Source organism: Alligator mississippiensis, chromosome 10 (genome assembly GCF_030867095.1).
Source record: "Alligator mississippiensis isolate rAllMis1 chromosome 10, rAllMis1, whole genome shotgun sequence".
Taxonomy (NCBI): domain Eukaryota; kingdom Metazoa; phylum Chordata; order Crocodylia; family Alligatoridae; genus Alligator; species Alligator mississippiensis.
This window is the reverse complement of record NC_081833.1, coordinates 67743545-67759770: the sequence shown is the minus strand read 5'-3', so window position 1 is coordinate 67759770 and position 16226 is coordinate 67743545. Positions and strand designations below refer to the sequence as shown.

Here is a 16226-nt window from a genome sequence, read left to right as displayed (position 1 = left end):
ATTTGTGTATGCAATTATTCCATCCCAAGTGCGGGACCTTGCACTTGTCCTTGCTGAGTCTCATCTGACTGATTGTGGACCACTTCTCCAGTCTATTCAAGTAATTCTAAATCCTAGCTCTAGGCACTCCACCTACTGTGGTCTCATCCATAAATTTGCTAAGCCTGAACTCAATCCCATCACCAAAATCATGAATGAAGACATTAAACAATACCAGAACCTGGACAGACCCCTGGGGAACCCCACTTGATACCTCCTCCCAGCTAGACATTGAGCCATTGGTGACTGCTCTTTGGGCGTGTCTATATGTTCATTAACGCACCTTAGATACTGCACATTTAGTTTAGTACTTCCTTAATAAAGTAGTAACTAAGTACACAGTACCTAGAGTTACTACACAGTAGCACCAGTTCATGGTTATTTAGTGATGCTTACTCCACATTAGCTTAATAACACTGTGCAGTAGGCTATTACCATGATTTTTGCCATGACACACTACTGCACAGTGTTATTAGGCTAATGCACAATAAATGTCTCATGTAGATGTGCCCTTTGAGTATGATGATCCAACCAGCTATGCATCCATTTTACAACACTTTTGTCTAGTCTGTATTTCCTTAGCTGGAAATAATAATAATAGGAAACAATGATGAGCTGGACTAGATTTATTATTCCAATGTTGTTTTCTTTGCAAACAGAAAATCTTTTTAATAGGATCATAGGCAAGCACAGAATCCATCACAATTAATTGGGTTACATGAAGAAACTCCTTAATTTATCCAGGAAAATGAATGAATGTAGCATGTATTGGCTTTGCATTTCAGTTAACATCCACATTTGTCATTCATTGATTTTTGTTCCCCCTCCTACCCCGCCGAGTCATTTCTTAGGTTAATACATCTTAATATTCACCTAAACAAAGATCAGTATCTTCTTCTTAGAGTATATTATTGAACTGAAATACTATCTTACATTATTACCTTTACTGTCTTCAGTCAGTGGTCTTTTAATTTTTAAAGGAGTGTTTACATTATTCCACCAGTCTCAGTAGCATCCTTAAAAAAAAGTTATTCCACAGTTCTAAAGAGAAAATAGTCAATATCAATAAATATATTGGTAATATGCAGTTTAGAAAGCAATCACCTAACAGTCATAGAATCATAGAAAATTAGGCTTGGAAGGGACCTCAGGAAGTCATCTAGTCCAACCCCCAACAATACAGTTGTATAATACAAAACATGCATAGTTTAGCTGGCAGAAGTATAGCCTTGATACAGTTTAAGTGCTTAAAATATTGGATTTTAGGTTGTAGCCATGTTGGTCTAAGGACATAGGCAGGCAAAGGTCTTTGAGTAGATGTGATCTCTTTTATCAGGCCAACTGAGTACTAGTAAAATATTGGAGAATTTTTATATGGAAAACAGTGTTTTTGTGCAAAATACCTACCTGTGCTGGTCTGTGTGAGCCTACAAAAAGTCATGTTGAAAGGATCCATGATGAATAGAGATTTTCAGTGACTCTCATTAAAATTCAGTGAATGCTACTGAAATAAGTGAAAACATTATCATTGCAAATTTCTGGTACTGAAGGCATGCATGTGAGGTCAGGGAAGTGAAGAAAAATCTACATTTTTAAAAACAGGTATTAAAAATATTAGGTATTCAGTACCTTGAATAATTTCCAATGCTCCTTTGAAAATCTGACCAAAGTTATGTTTAGGTTAGTAAACAAAAATTATACCCAAGTCTCAGATTTCAGGTTTTACCCAGTGGGCTCGTCTACATAGGATGTTTGCTGCAGAGCTGCCAAATTAGCTTTGCAGTAAAGTCTTGGTATCCACATATGCGGCCCTATTCAGTCTTGGTAAGCTAATAAATGCCACAGTAGGTTAGTATTTGTAAATACAAGTATTATCCTGCAGTGGTGTTATTTATTGTGCTGCAAAACACATATAGATGCTGACAGGGCTGGCTGGGGGAAAGGGTGCTTCACTGCATGGGCTGCCTTCTGGCTAGCCCCACACTGAAGCACCCTTGTGCCCCAGCCAGTCCCTCCATGGCTCATTGAGTTGGCTGGAGCAGCCCTGGGTTGGTAGGCTGACACCCCAAGCCCCGTGCCAGCCAGGGCTACTCCCACCTGGCTCACCATGCTGTGTTCCCAGGTGCACATGTAAACGTGGCACCTGGGAACAATAAACTCTGGCATGATATGCACCAGAGTGTATTGTTTCGCATTAATTGCACATGTAGATGTGTCCAGTATTGTTTATCCTATGTGTAGCATTGTCACAATTTTAAATAGTCTCCACATATTTCCACTATTAGTACTATATCAACTGCCACTCCAATTTTTTTTGTCTCAATCTGAACCATCCTAAAACTAACTGTTCCTACTGAAATCAGTGGTAAAGGGCCATTCCAAATGATAGCATTTTTTACCCAATTTTAATACATGTAAAGCATTTCACAAGGCAAAGCAGAACCCTTAACGTTTCATCTCTAGTGTCCAACACCTGAAATATCTTAGCTTAAACTTCATTGAGGGAATTTAAAACTTCCTTTTCCTTTTAAAGCCAAAGAAGCTGATTCATAGCTTCCATTTAATTCAGACAGTCCTTGTATGACTATATTGACTTTTTCTGCAGATGAATCATTCTAGGAGGGGATTAAGAAAATCTTACGCTGTATGCTTGAAAGTATTAACTACCATTTATCATGAATGGTGTGCTCTTGCTGGTACGAGATGAAATGACATTTTTGGCTGTAAGCAACTATCTTTCAAAAAATAATTGAAATCAATGGCATGTACTAGAGAAATACATCAATTCAGTTGCCCATCCAGCCTGTTGATGTCTGAAATTTAAAGTTTATCTTTAGTCGTTGGCACAATAGAGTGGGTATGACATGGAATGGGCCTATGCATTTGCAGAAAACTGAACTGTCATATTCACTGCCCTAAGGGACTAAGTCAGATCCATGAATAGAGCCTAAGGTCTTATGGAAGGAGGATAGGGCACAGACTCCTTTCTCTACAGGTCTCAGGACTGTTTTATGGCAACTAGTGCAGTCTCTAGGTTGGTTTGCATTGCACCTTCAGTTTCTGCTCCATCCATGAGCTATGTTGGCATGGATCCATGTGGCACGTTAGGCATTTCCAAATAAAATGAATGGACCTTTTTAAAATAAATGTTCTCATACAGTCCCAAAATTCCAGGTCCCCAAGATCTAGATCGTCAGAACATCACTCAGTATCCATAATTAGTGAATGTAGCCCACAAATGCTCTTTGACCCATAAGTCCCCTTCTGCCTCAATTTCTGTCACAGGACTTAGGAGTGAAGTCCTCGTGCTGTTTTGCAGAAGTTTTAAATGGGTATGTTGGTGCTGGGAGACCTGGATTCTAATTCCTGACTCTGCTACTTAGCTCTTTAATATTCTCCGGTAAAATCATGCTGTGTAGTGTATATAATATGCCTCTGGTCCTTCGGGCACGTGAATAAATCAATTGCTTTTCAGTGCATCATAAATTAAGTTGCTTTAAACAAGACATTTGCATAAATTCAATTTGTTGTCCTGGGGTTTTTTTAAGACCAAAAACATTTAAACTAACTAGCTTCAAATCTCAATATATGGAAAGAGTCAATTCACATGAAAGAGAAAACGACTTGTGCCAGTAGCTTTTTCTCCTGGCAAAATCTGCAGCAATAGGCCCAGAATGGTCGGTGTTTTGATTCAGTGCTTTTACAGATTCTTGCAAATCAGCAAAGAATTTATAGTCCTCTTTCAGGACACTGTATGATAGCATTTTTGTACTTTACCCGGTGTCTTGAGCCAAATGTTCTGTCCTAAGAGAAAAGAAAATGCTCAAGCACTGTAAAGTTCATGTGGTTTGCTTTACTTTGCTGGGACAGCTGCAGAGGTACTGAAAGTCAATGATTCGCCTACTGCATTGCCAAATGAAGGTCCCCATTCTGCTGCTTGCTTTGCACAGATGGGAAGCCTGATTCCACGGGGGACAAAAGACAGGAGGCCAGGTGCAGTACAAGGTGACATCTGTTCCATTTTACATACTTTTGCCATTATGCGGAAAAACAGCTGTTTCGGTACCGTACCTCCACCTACCCCGGAAGGTTTTGGTGGCTTGGGAGTATTTAAGAGTTTCCAAGACCTGTCAGGATTCCCTGCTCTTTGTAATGGGCCACTTGCCTCGGCCCCCAGGGCTGAGGTGGGATAGAAGGCATGCCCTGGAGGCATTCCCTAGAGGGCTATTTTGCCCCATTTATTCTGCCAAAGAGATATGAAAGGGCCGTGGGAAGAGAAACACCATGTCTCCCAGTCTGTAACATAATACGGTATGAACAAGTGCTGACTGAGAACTTTCTAATGGAACGGTTTTCTGATGGAAAAGACTGATTTCATGAAGCTGAAACCTTCTGTGGGAAGTATCAGTTTCAGAGAAATCACCAAAAGGAAATGATATGTCCTTGTTTTAATAAAGGCCCAAAACATTTCATTTCAACTTTGTTTCAACTAATCACATATATATAGTATAACAGTGACTCCCCAGTTATGGTCCAGGCACTGCTATGTTTGCAAAGCCATGGTAAGTAGGCCCTGTGTGCCTCTATAATATTTTTAATTAAAAGTTTGATAATAAGGTGCATGTTGGTGAGAAATTCTGTGTGTTGGCAGCGGTCGGTTGGGAATTACTTTAATCTAAAAATGTAATATTTCTCACTGAAACATACTGGCACAAAGTCATTTTGATGTTGGCGAAAATGAAAATATTTCAGAATTTTATTTGCAGGGCCATTCTTAATGTTTTGTTCCAAGTCAAGAGAAAAGGAAATTGTACATGTCAGAATTTCCCACAGAATTAAAATTGCTACTTTTGGCCAGCCAAAATATTAACTACGTCAGTGAAATACCTTCTGCAGTACTCGCTAAAACAATGTCACAATTACTAACACTGAGCAGCCACTTACTGATATATAATATAACATGCCTGGCAGCTCAGAATGTGTGTAAAGAAGCTGATTAATGTGCCTTTCATCTTTTAAATGCTAAATTCAATTTGCTGTACTAAAAATTATTTTTCCTATTTAATAGCTTCTCAATTTGTAATATATTTGGCCTAGCAGTGGGCCACATTAACATACAGCTGACAGCATAGGATAATTTATCATAAAGAAAGTCCAAGGCACCTAGCTTGTTAATCTCTTGCTTCTGAGAGTTAGACTTTCAGATAAGGGAAATAGCCCTCTCATTGGGTTGCTGAAAATAAATCCGACATCAATTGTTGTGTAATAAAATGAGCTTGGTGTCAGGAAAGCACCTACAAAGAAGCGATCTATCCGTCTACGCGCATTTTTTTTATATCTAGCTGTGCTTCCAAATTGTTTTAGATCTGCCTTCCCTTATTCCTGCTAGATGGGTAGAACAACTGTTGAGTGAGACACAGACGTGAAGTAATGGGTCTAAGTTCTCCACTATAATTTCATTCATTAACAATTGATGGCAGTGATGGAAATTACTTTCTTCTTCAACTATCAGGCCGTTAGTCAAGACTAGTGCCAAAAAAACAGCTTGGATTGAGAGTACAGGCAGGTCTCAGCTTAAAGCCGTCTTACGCTCAATCAGGGATTCAACCCATGCTGAGGCCACCTCTTCTCCCTGTGAGTTGGACAGAGGAGACGTGCTCTGGTCTTTTAGTCCCAGTCTGCCCCAAAACCGCAAGATGTGAATGAGAGAGACTTCAAGCCCTGTGCTCGTATCCACTCCAGTACTGACCTGCTACCTGACTGACTGCTGCTGGACAACCGCCACTTGGCAGAGAGAGAGAGACGGAAAATAAAGAAGAAAGATCTAGTGAGATTCTGAACAAATGAAATAGGTAAAGGAAAGCCAAGCACATGCATCAGCTTCCTCTGAAGCTTATGCATGAAGTCTTACACTACTTGAGAATGAAAAAGGTGTTTCAGAGAGTATGTGCTATACTTTATTCCCCCTGTGTTACGGAAAGTAAAAAAAATACCTGTCTGTCACTACAACCATCCTGTAGCCTCACCAGCAATATTAAGGGGTGCTGCTGTTCTTTTTTTGTTGCTTTCTTCCATTTCTATGGGGGTCTTTAAGAGAAGGCTGGATAGGCATCTAGTTGGGGTCATCTGACCCCTGTGCTCTTTCCTGCCCAGGGCAGGGGGTTGGACTCGATGATCTGATGAGGTCCCTTCTGACCCTAGCATCTATGAATCTATTTTCTCTTTCCCTTCCTCTTGCACATCCTCCAGAATTTAGCTGCTTACCTTCAGGAATACATGAACCTCCAGGTTGCAAAACTCCTCCACGTAGCACAGGACCATAAGTTTCTACGTGCTGCACATCAGGAACCCGTGTTGTTGCATTTATGCAGCAGAGGGTAGATTATTTCTAACACCTTTTTGACCCTAAGAAGCAGTTTCAGAGGTTGATGGTCTCACAAATATTACAAATCTGGCAGTAATGTATTACCCTATTTCTTATCCGTTCTCTGCTTCAGGGAAACAAAGAGGTTAATTATCTCCACGGAAGCAGCGGGAGTGGGATTCCAAGGTGTGGCTGTTGACAAGCAACCTCACCTGCAGATAGTTAATCATCCTTCAAGAAGCGCAAGGGGAGTTTTTGATATAAACTTTATTTAAACGCATATAAATTAAGTGAAGTGGGCCATTAATCACATGGCTCTGTATTAACTCACCTGCTCTGAGCATCTCAGGGAAAACACAAATATATGGGAAAGTGTCAAGTCTATCAGACTTTCTGCAGCACTTTTCCAAACCTTTTAGATCTTTGTGGAGTTGTCACAGAGGTGCAGAAATGATCCCATATCACAAAGAGCCTGTTTCTATCAGTTGCAAAACCCCTGCCCACCTGGTAGGCACCAAAGTCTTCAGACTTGCACATTTCTATCAGGAAAATCCCACTGTGGCTGGTGGACCAGCATCCAACTACCCACATCCTGATGTTGCTGAGCAGTATGGCGACTAAGACCCACAAACTATGTGCTCCCCTGATTATCTTATTTTCAGGACACACACTATTTGACATGCTGATTGGGCGCGTCCTCATGAGTGTGCATGTGCAAGGGCATGCATTTCCCGGGGGACAAATAGCAGCAGCACATTTATCCCCAGGCATGCTCCTGCATGTGCACTCTAGTGCATGACAAAGGGCCCCAGGTGGGGCAGGGGAGGCTGGGGCCAGCACCTGTCCTGGTCCCAGCAACCTTACTTGGAGTCCTGGGGGCCTCCTGGGGTAGCAGTGGTGCCGAGCCGGCCACTCAGAGCCTGGTTGGCAGCCAGCTTCAGTTTCTGGCAGTGCACGGTGCTGCCACATGTGCTACGATGCTTTTTTTAGTGGCATTTTTTGGCACTGGGATCTCTCTGAGCACTAATTAGCAGCACAGCACATGGGTACATGTATGCTGCGTGTGGTTTGTGGTGCCTTAAATGGCTTTGAGGCACTGCAAATCACACATGCGCATTCATAGGGATGTGCCCATTGTGTCCATCCCCGCCCAAAAAAAGGCAGCATGGATGAAGAGCTCCTGCCTCTCTTTCTGATTGAAATACTTCCAATATTTGGCTAGGCAGAGCCTTCACCTACAAGATGAGAGCGCTGCATTCAAGTCTCAGAAACATTTCAGTGGGGCGCTGCTTTAATGGAGCTTAGCTCTGAGGGCAGGCTGTTTCCAACCCGACCTGTGCCACCGCTGCTGGAGCTGGAGCCATGGGAGCTACCACCTTCCTTTACACAACACCATCACTGCCACTTTTCCACACCACCTGGGCGAAGTCCCTTGCTGCAGGAACTCTGCTGAGACCCTCTGCCGCTGAAACACTGCAGGAGCCCCCTGGCTTTGCACGCAGGCCAAATAAAATGGCTTCATAGGCTGGATCTCGCCCATGGACTATAGGTTGCTGACTCCTGTACAGATATTAGACATTTAATACGCATCAAACAGCTTCACCAGGAAAGATAGAGAGAGACCCATCCCTCGTAGATCAGTGTTTAGGGGACTTGTGGGTGGCTTAGGCTCCAGTCTCTGCTACATATCCGGCAGAGTGGGGATAAAAACCAGGCATCCCACTTCCCAGCCGAGTGCACCAATGTCACAACCAACCACCAGCTTCTGTGGGAAGGAAAAGACTGACATAGGTCCCTAACTCTAGGAAGGTTATGAATCCTGAACAAAAAGCATACCTGTCACTACTTCGAGGAAGGGGTCAGGGCTTAGGCAGGGTCCCTCACCTTGGCATTCTTCCTGGCTAGCTTAGCCTCCCACCCTGGTTGGCAGCTTTTTTGCATCTTCTTTTAAGAGCCAACACCACGCATGCATGCATTGTGCAGGGATCCCTGGTGACTCTGGGTTCTGAGGAGGCAGGGAAGTGACACAGGGCATTTTAATGCTTAAGGCTCTCTGCTGAATCTAATCTTTTGTTTGCAGTTCAGTCAGGTTTGGGCCAATGGTATCCAGCATTATCCAAACCAATCTCTTCATCTTGGGGAATGACACAAGTCATACAAGAAGCAAGGATTTTTTTGGGTGCATAGTCAACCTAGAGAAGAATGCATTACATTCAAAAGCTTGTTTAAGTCTATTGGACCAATTGCTTGAGATAAAAAGATTATCACCCACAGCAATCCTTGCCTTTCATATTTCCATGACCATTGAGGCTACAACATTTCAACACTACCAAAATTTATGCAACATTTCATAAGCCATGGTTGCATTTCGCCTCATTCTTATATGTCATCTCATTGTGTCACATGTATTGGATATATTTAAAGAAGCAAGCAGAGCCTTACAATGTGGAGAAATGGAAATTTAGAGGACAGTTGTAAACTATAGGGGATATACATGTGTGCTGGAGCTTATGCAGACGTTAAAACATGCCTGTTCAATTTGACAGTAAAAGCTTGCATTTTCTTGGTATCGTTACATGGCCTGTCTGGTTTGCCAAAATGCAGCGGGTCTCACCTGGTGTATGTGGGTTCAACTCCTTGGCAAGCACATTTAACAGAAGTCAGTTGAGCTCTTTCGGTTTCTGAGGATCTAACCCAGCATTTGCTGGGTGATGGTGTCACAGAATTCATGGCACCGTTGAAAAAGGCAGCGCAATATTCTGAGCCCTGCTTTTTTTCTTTGGTAGATTATCTGTGCCCTCTGAAGAAGCAACGTGAAAGCATCATTAAGAGCAAAGATGAGTAAGCAGAGAGCAGCATATGTTCCTAATACGGTATAGTCTGTTTATCAAAAACAAAGTAGGTGGCTACTGTTGCAGAAGACAAAGTTTTAGTGATATGTTTGCTCTCAGCATCTTCCTGTGACTCTAACTCTTTCCCCTCAGACTTGGCATGTGTAACACTCTCCTACAAACTGTGAGACATCCTTTGTTTTCACTAAACAGGCACATGAACCAAGCATTTGGTGGCTCAGTGACTGACAGCTTGGAACCATCAGACTCAGAGGCTCAGCATAACACCCTGTGTGCAAACAGATTAACACCTGCAAGCTTTTAGAGAGAAAGAGTGTTTTTTATATTGGTTTTTTTTGGCAGCAGGAGAGATGAACGCTTAGGAGAAAGGGAAAGTGGACCGTAGGGAATGAGAAGAGGATATTGTTTGCGAAGCGTGCAGCGGCCACAGAATGAAGTCGTCAATTAGCAGGTGTTACTTTAAACTGGCTGCAAATGGACCCTGCTTCCTCGGAGAGTAAAAATGGACAATTAGAAGTGCTCGTAAGGATCTCAGAGAGAAATAACGAAGTGCAAATCCCAGTTTAGTGCAAAACAGAACTTGACTTCCTTAGCTGGGGTCTGATTCCGATTCATCGTTAAGAATATTGGTGTAACCCACCCATATACACAGGAAGCAGATACATAATGTATCACCCTACACTCGCATACCTGTATAGAATCTGGGGTGCAGTTCCCCCCAAAAGCTGCATGTCCACTATTCTTCTGGGATAGCTGTTTGATCAGTGCTACCAGGCCTGTGCTCTAGTGGGGTGGCGCTGTACCAGTATCTGCTCTGGCAGCCAAGCGGGGAAGACTGATATAAGAAAACTGATGCAAGTTACACCAGTGACAACATGCCATGTATCCAAGCTTTTAGAAAAACTAATGGCCTTGAAATAGTTTAGCTTTCTTAATATGAATGCTGTTTCATAATATGCTGTTTATAGAGGGCCTGAGCAATCTCACTCCATTCAAAGAAGCCACAATGATTTATAGTTGCTAAAGATCCAGACAATGATTCTTAGCGTTGTATTGACCTTATGTACCAGTTCAAAGTAGGATACTTCCCTCTGAGTAAGCTGCTCCAGGGTGAGGGTTTGCATGTGCAAATAAGGGAGGAAGAGTATATAGGACAAGAGTGTAACTGCCGTTTAATGTTGAGGACTGCGCTTATTCTTGCCCTTGCAATTCACAGGTGTTGTGGGATGAGAAAGAACAGGAAAACATATAGGATGAGATTTCAGTTCTGTTGAAATTAATAACAAAACTCCCATTGACTCCAGTGGGGCACGGTTTTCTTCCCACCATTTAAGGTTTTCTTTTCAGTTTCAAATGCTGCAGCAAGCTCTCCATGACTTGCAATTTTTGATTATTGTGCCACTGTCTCAAAGAGCGATCTCCTTTCTTAATGCACCTAAGCCCTCAAGCTTACATTTGCAAGTATAATTCTGAATTCATTTGGTTGGACTGACCTGGAGTCAAGCTGCACCACCAAGTTAAAAGTTTGCCTCACTGAGAATGACTTGACTTCAGTGAACTGCAATAAAAATGGATTCAGTTAAATTAGGACTGAATATTTCTCATAAACATTAACATACATATATTATATATTCACTTTCCTTTCCTTCTTTTGTCATGCCTTTGTGACAAGGTAGTTAGCAGAATTTGCTAATTTGTTGGACTGTGACAGGCTGTACCATAAGTGCTTCTGCTCTAGCTTTAAATTTGCAAGCTCTGGGCACCTTAGCACCCGCACCACCCCAGCCCCCATATAGCCACTTAGGACAATAACTATGGAAAAAGTTTGGAAGTCCTTACACTGAACGTATGAATATGCATGATACAAGTAGTATAATGGTATTACTGAAACCTATATAAACAATATTTGGGTAAGGACTATGCTTATTGAGAAATCTTTTGTTGCATGGTGAACAAAAGGTTTTGTATGTATAATACAAATATAGCAATGTAATACTGTGATTACTTTTTGTAAACTGTAAAGCAGTTGTATTTGAAGCTACATTAGCTACTTTGAATCAGCTGTTGCAGGCACATCTCTGGAAAAACAGGAAATGGCCATATTACCCTTAGGTTTTTTTTGATAAAGGGAATTTGTACACCAAGCTGTGACGTAGAAATTGCAGCTATTTACATAAAGGACTTATTTTTTGAAAGAAGCCCTCTCTGCTCTATACACGTCATGTCTGCTACCTGATGACAAAATGCATGGTATTGTTAAAAGGTAATAAAAAGACACACAAACAGAATCCCAAGGAGTGTGTTGGTTTAATCACCAGATTACCATGGCAACTGCTGCATATACCTTACAGACTCATAAAAGCTTTTGTAGGATGGCTAATGCTAAATAATACAACAGCTCATTACAATAAAGCAATCTACTGATCCACCATTTAACAAAAACATTAAAGATCTGAATCACAAGCTTATAACTTTGAAAATCAGGCTCTGTTATTCATGCGCTGATTTGTTAAAAATAGGGAATTGACCTATATTAAAGAGAGCTATAGGAAGATCAGAGGTACTTTATCTGTATACATTTGAAAATGTTTTATGGTCCTTTACGCAGTATACAATTTATCATAAGTGATGCTTGCCCTTGTTCCTTTAAGATACCTATGATTTTGAACCTGATTTCTCCTGTTTCAGTAAGCAGAAGAAAACAGGGCATTTTTTTTAGCAAAGCAAAAACAAAGCAAAACAAAACACCCCCAAATGAATCAATAGTCTGATGAGAATTAAAAATGCTTTCTTACCTGCAGGCCTCAAGCTATAGCCTTGCTTTAAATCATATTGGCTGAAAATGGCTCAGAGTCCACTGCCAGGGATTATCTAGCTCTGTTTTCATCCGGCAGTTTGATACTGACCCACATATAACAGGTCATTCTGCCATTCTCCCTGCAACAGGCCTCACTTCCCTATATTTAATTTAATACACTGACATCACCATCTCATGTTATTACTTCATCCAGTTAATCAGAAATGAAGTAGTCAATGGAGCTCTGTGTGGAGGAATAATGAACATGGGTAAAGAGGGGGATGTGAAAAGCAAGTGTGTGAACTGAAGCAGAAGGAACTGATGGGACATGGCAGAGTCACTATTGCTATACAGAAGCAGGCACTAATCAGGGATCTGTTTGTAGAAAGGGGAAGGGAGAAACACTGCTTGCTATTGGGACTCAGACTCCTGCATGCTTAGCCATGGGAATTGTTGTGAACACAATACACATTTTACACATTCATTTTTGTGTGCTACATTTCACCTTTTTGTAACTTGGGAACTATCTTGAAGTTTAAACTCATTATGGGATGTAATTAAACAGGTAAACAGAAATGCAGGAGGATGGAAATTGAAGCATATTAAAATACTGTCCTGTTTCCAGGATACATTTTGTACATAAACAACATGGTCATAATTAAAATACACTCTACCTTCTTTGATTATCATGTGCTATCAAGAAACATTGACATATTCCATAATCAGATTCTCTAAATCAGGTGTTTAATAAGTGTACCCCTGGCAGCTAAATGAGGAGTGGGGGGGTGGCACGTGGACTGATGCAGAGTTGGGGGGGGGGGGGGTTGCATGGCTGGATGCAGAGTGGGGGGAGATGGTACATGGGCCGGACAAGGCACCGGGGGGTTGGTGTGTGGTTGGAGGCAGAGCAGTGGCAGCATGGGGTGGTGGATGGCAGTGGCAACTGCCTCCGCGTGCAAACTCCCTGTGTCCGACTGGCTGGGTGGTACCTGTGCGGCCCACAGAGGAGCACTGCTGCTTTCCCCACCCTGGCCCTGCTCCTGGGAGGTGGCAGCACAGGGTGGTGGTTGGCAGTGCTCCATCCCTGCCTGCCCACCTGTGCGTACCCCCTAGAGCCTTCCCAAGTACCCCGGTTGACACCCCCTGATCTAAGTGTTTCAAACTGCAGTAATTATCCAGGCTTAGTATCGAAGTTTTGGATTGTAAAAAACAATTTTCCTAAGGAAATGAATGAAAATCAGTATACACGCCACATGTAATGAAATCTTAGTACTAGAACTGGATACATTCTATTAAGTTGACCAATTTAGCTCCCAGAGTGAGCAGTCAAACTAATGAAAGAGGATTTTCTTTAATTTGTTGTTCACAGTCATTCATCCAATCACTGATATCGATATCTGTGAAGGAAAACATAAATGGATCGGTGAACAAGTCTACAGTGTTAGTGTGAACTCACTTAAAGTGCAATGCTATCACATACCCAACAGTTCCTAAGTTAAAGTTAAAAAACTCTACAGGGATCCATGCTGGCCCTGGAGCCTAAGCAAACAGTAATCCATACCGCATCTCCAAACTTGGCTGGTGTTGGAAGGTTTTCCTTCCTAGGGGGCTCTAAATCCAGACAGAAAAGCTCTTTCCTTAAGTCCTCCCATATTGTCCTTAGTTTTCTTGTTCTCCAATTTGTGCAAAATGCTGACCTCGTGAAGGAACGGCTTGAGAGGCTGGACACCTTCAGGTCAGCTGGCCCTGACAATTTAGACCCCATAGTACTCAAGGAGGTGGCCTGCATCATAGTTCAGCCCCTGGCACAGATCTTCGAGAGCTCCTGGCACTCCGGTGAAGGGCCTAATGATTGAAAGAAGGCCAATGTGATGCCTATCTTCAAGAAAGGGAGAAAAGTGGATCTGGCAAACTGCAGGCCCATCAGCCTGACCTCTATCCCGAGGAAGGTCTTAGAAAAACTCATCAAAGAGGCCATTCTTAATGGACTGGCTGATGGCAACACCCTGAGGGATAGCCAGCACAGGTTTGTTGTGGGTAGGTCTTGCTTGACCAATCTCATTTCCTTTTATGACCAGGTGACCTATCACCTGGACAAGGGGGAAGAGATTGATGTCATATATCTTGGCTTTAAAAAAGCCGTTGATTTGGTATCCCATGATCACCTTTGACAAAACTGGCCAACTGCGACCTCTGGTCCACCATGAACCGCTAGCTGGGGAATTGGCTTCATGGTCAGACCCAGAGGGTGGTGGTTGACGGGTGTCAATTGTCATGGTGTGCTGTGACCAGTGGGGTCCCTCAAGGCTCTGTCCTTGGACCTATTTTGTTCAAACTCTTCATTAATGATGTGGACATTGGAGTCAGAAGCAGACTGGCCAAGTTTGCTGATGATACCAAACTCTGGGGTAAAGCATCCACACCTGAGGACAGGAGGGTGATCCAGGCTGACCTTGACTGGCTCATGAAATGGGCGGACAAGAACCTGGTGGTGTTTAACACCAAAAAATGCAAGGTTCTCTACCTTGGGAGGAAAAACCTGCAGCATGTCTATAGGCTTGGCAGTGCTACGCTGACTAGCACTATGGATGAGAGGGACTTGGGGGTCAGGACTGACCACAAGATGAACATGAGCCTGCAATGTGATGCTGGGGCTAGTAAAGCGAGCAAAATGCTGGCTTGCATCCATAGATGCTTCTCAAGCAAATCCCAGGATGTCATTCTCCCGTTGTACTTGGCCTTGGTGAGGCTACAGCTGGAGTACTGCATCCAGTTTTGGGCTCCACAATTCAAAAAGGATGTGCAGAAGCTTGAGAGAGTCCAGCAAAGAGCCACGCACATGATCAGAGGTCAGGAAAACAGGCCTTATGATGAGAGGCTGAGAGCTATGGGACTCTTCGACCTGGAAAAGCGCAGGCTCAGGGGTGATCTGGTGGCCACCTATAAGTTCATAAGGAGTGTTCACCAGGATCTGGGGAAATGTCTGTTCATCAGAGCGCCCCAAGGGATGACAAGGTTGAATTGTCACAAACTTCTTCAGGACCATTTCAGGCTGGACATTAAGGAAGAACTTCTTTACTGTCTGAGCCCCCAAGGTCTGGAATCGACTGCCGCTGGAGGTGGTTTAAGCACCTACTTTGAACGCCTTTAAGAGAAACCTGGATGTTTTTCTTGCTGGGATCCTATGACTCCAGATGACTTCCTGCCCCTGAGGCAGGGGGCTGGACTCGATGATTATCCAAGGTCCCTTCCAGCTCTCATGTCTATGAAATCTATGAAAACTTTTGTGATGTTAAACTACTGTATTACTGCATTCATTGCTACCTGCTGGTGATATTAGACACAAAATGTCTCAGGCTTTTTAGCACAAGCACGACCAGAGAAGGGGCATATCCTGATCTGAGTACATCCTGATTTATTCACTAGGATCCTTTATAACTCATGTAGGCCCACTTTTTGATCCAATCTTTCAAACCTTCATCTTCACTGATGCATCCTGAAGAATAGGGAAGGGGGAACCCTTCTTTCCCTGCCATCACTAGTTTAACAAATGTACTTTATGAAGAAGACATCAGGCTGTTAACAAACAAGCAATTCACTTCTGATAGGATGGGGAAGGGTCATATGAGTCTTTGCATGGAGACTGATGTGAAGAACAGCACTGCTAACAAAGGATCACAGAAGTGCTCACAGGCCTTCCAAGCATTTGTGGACAACCAGACAAGAAAGACATAGGCTCAGGTGACTCTCAAACCAGATTACCCAGACATACCTGTACAGGTTTCCTCACTGTTCTTCTTGCCTTCTACTGGGCTTTTCAGTGAAGTGCAATTTATCTTTTCTGAAGTCCTGTTGCTTTTTTTAGGGACCCCTGATGAAATGCGCTCGGCACATCATTTGGAGCACCAAAGCAGCTGCCCCTGTTTATGGTCCTCATCTAGAAGGTGACAGCAGCATGCTGCTAAAGTGACAAGCATGTGTGCAATGGGAGGGAAGGTTCAAAAAACAATCATAATGTCACCGCTGACTTTACTGAGTGCTTATGTGCCACACATCTGGAGGTTTCACCCATAGATTGCACACTCTGATTTCTAGGTTGGTTCCATAGATCAAGAATACAGCTTGACACAACTGGTTCTAGGACTCAGATGATTTTGTCTTCATTCATTCTCAT

At 42.8% G+C, this 16226-nt stretch overlaps 1 long non-coding RNA gene across 1 annotated transcript; it reads right to left on the bottom strand.

Moving 5' to 3' along the window:
* Positions 1-10402: 10402 nt before the first annotated feature.
* On the bottom strand, positions 10403-12308 carry LOC109283352 (uncharacterized). The gene is made up of 2 exons (XR_002090472.2): positions 12051-12308; positions 10403-10813 (listed from the first exon to the last, which is right to left on the bottom strand). It is a non-coding gene; the product is annotated as an uncharacterized LOC109283352 (long non-coding RNA).
* Between the last annotated feature and the right edge of the window lie 3918 nt (positions 12309-16226).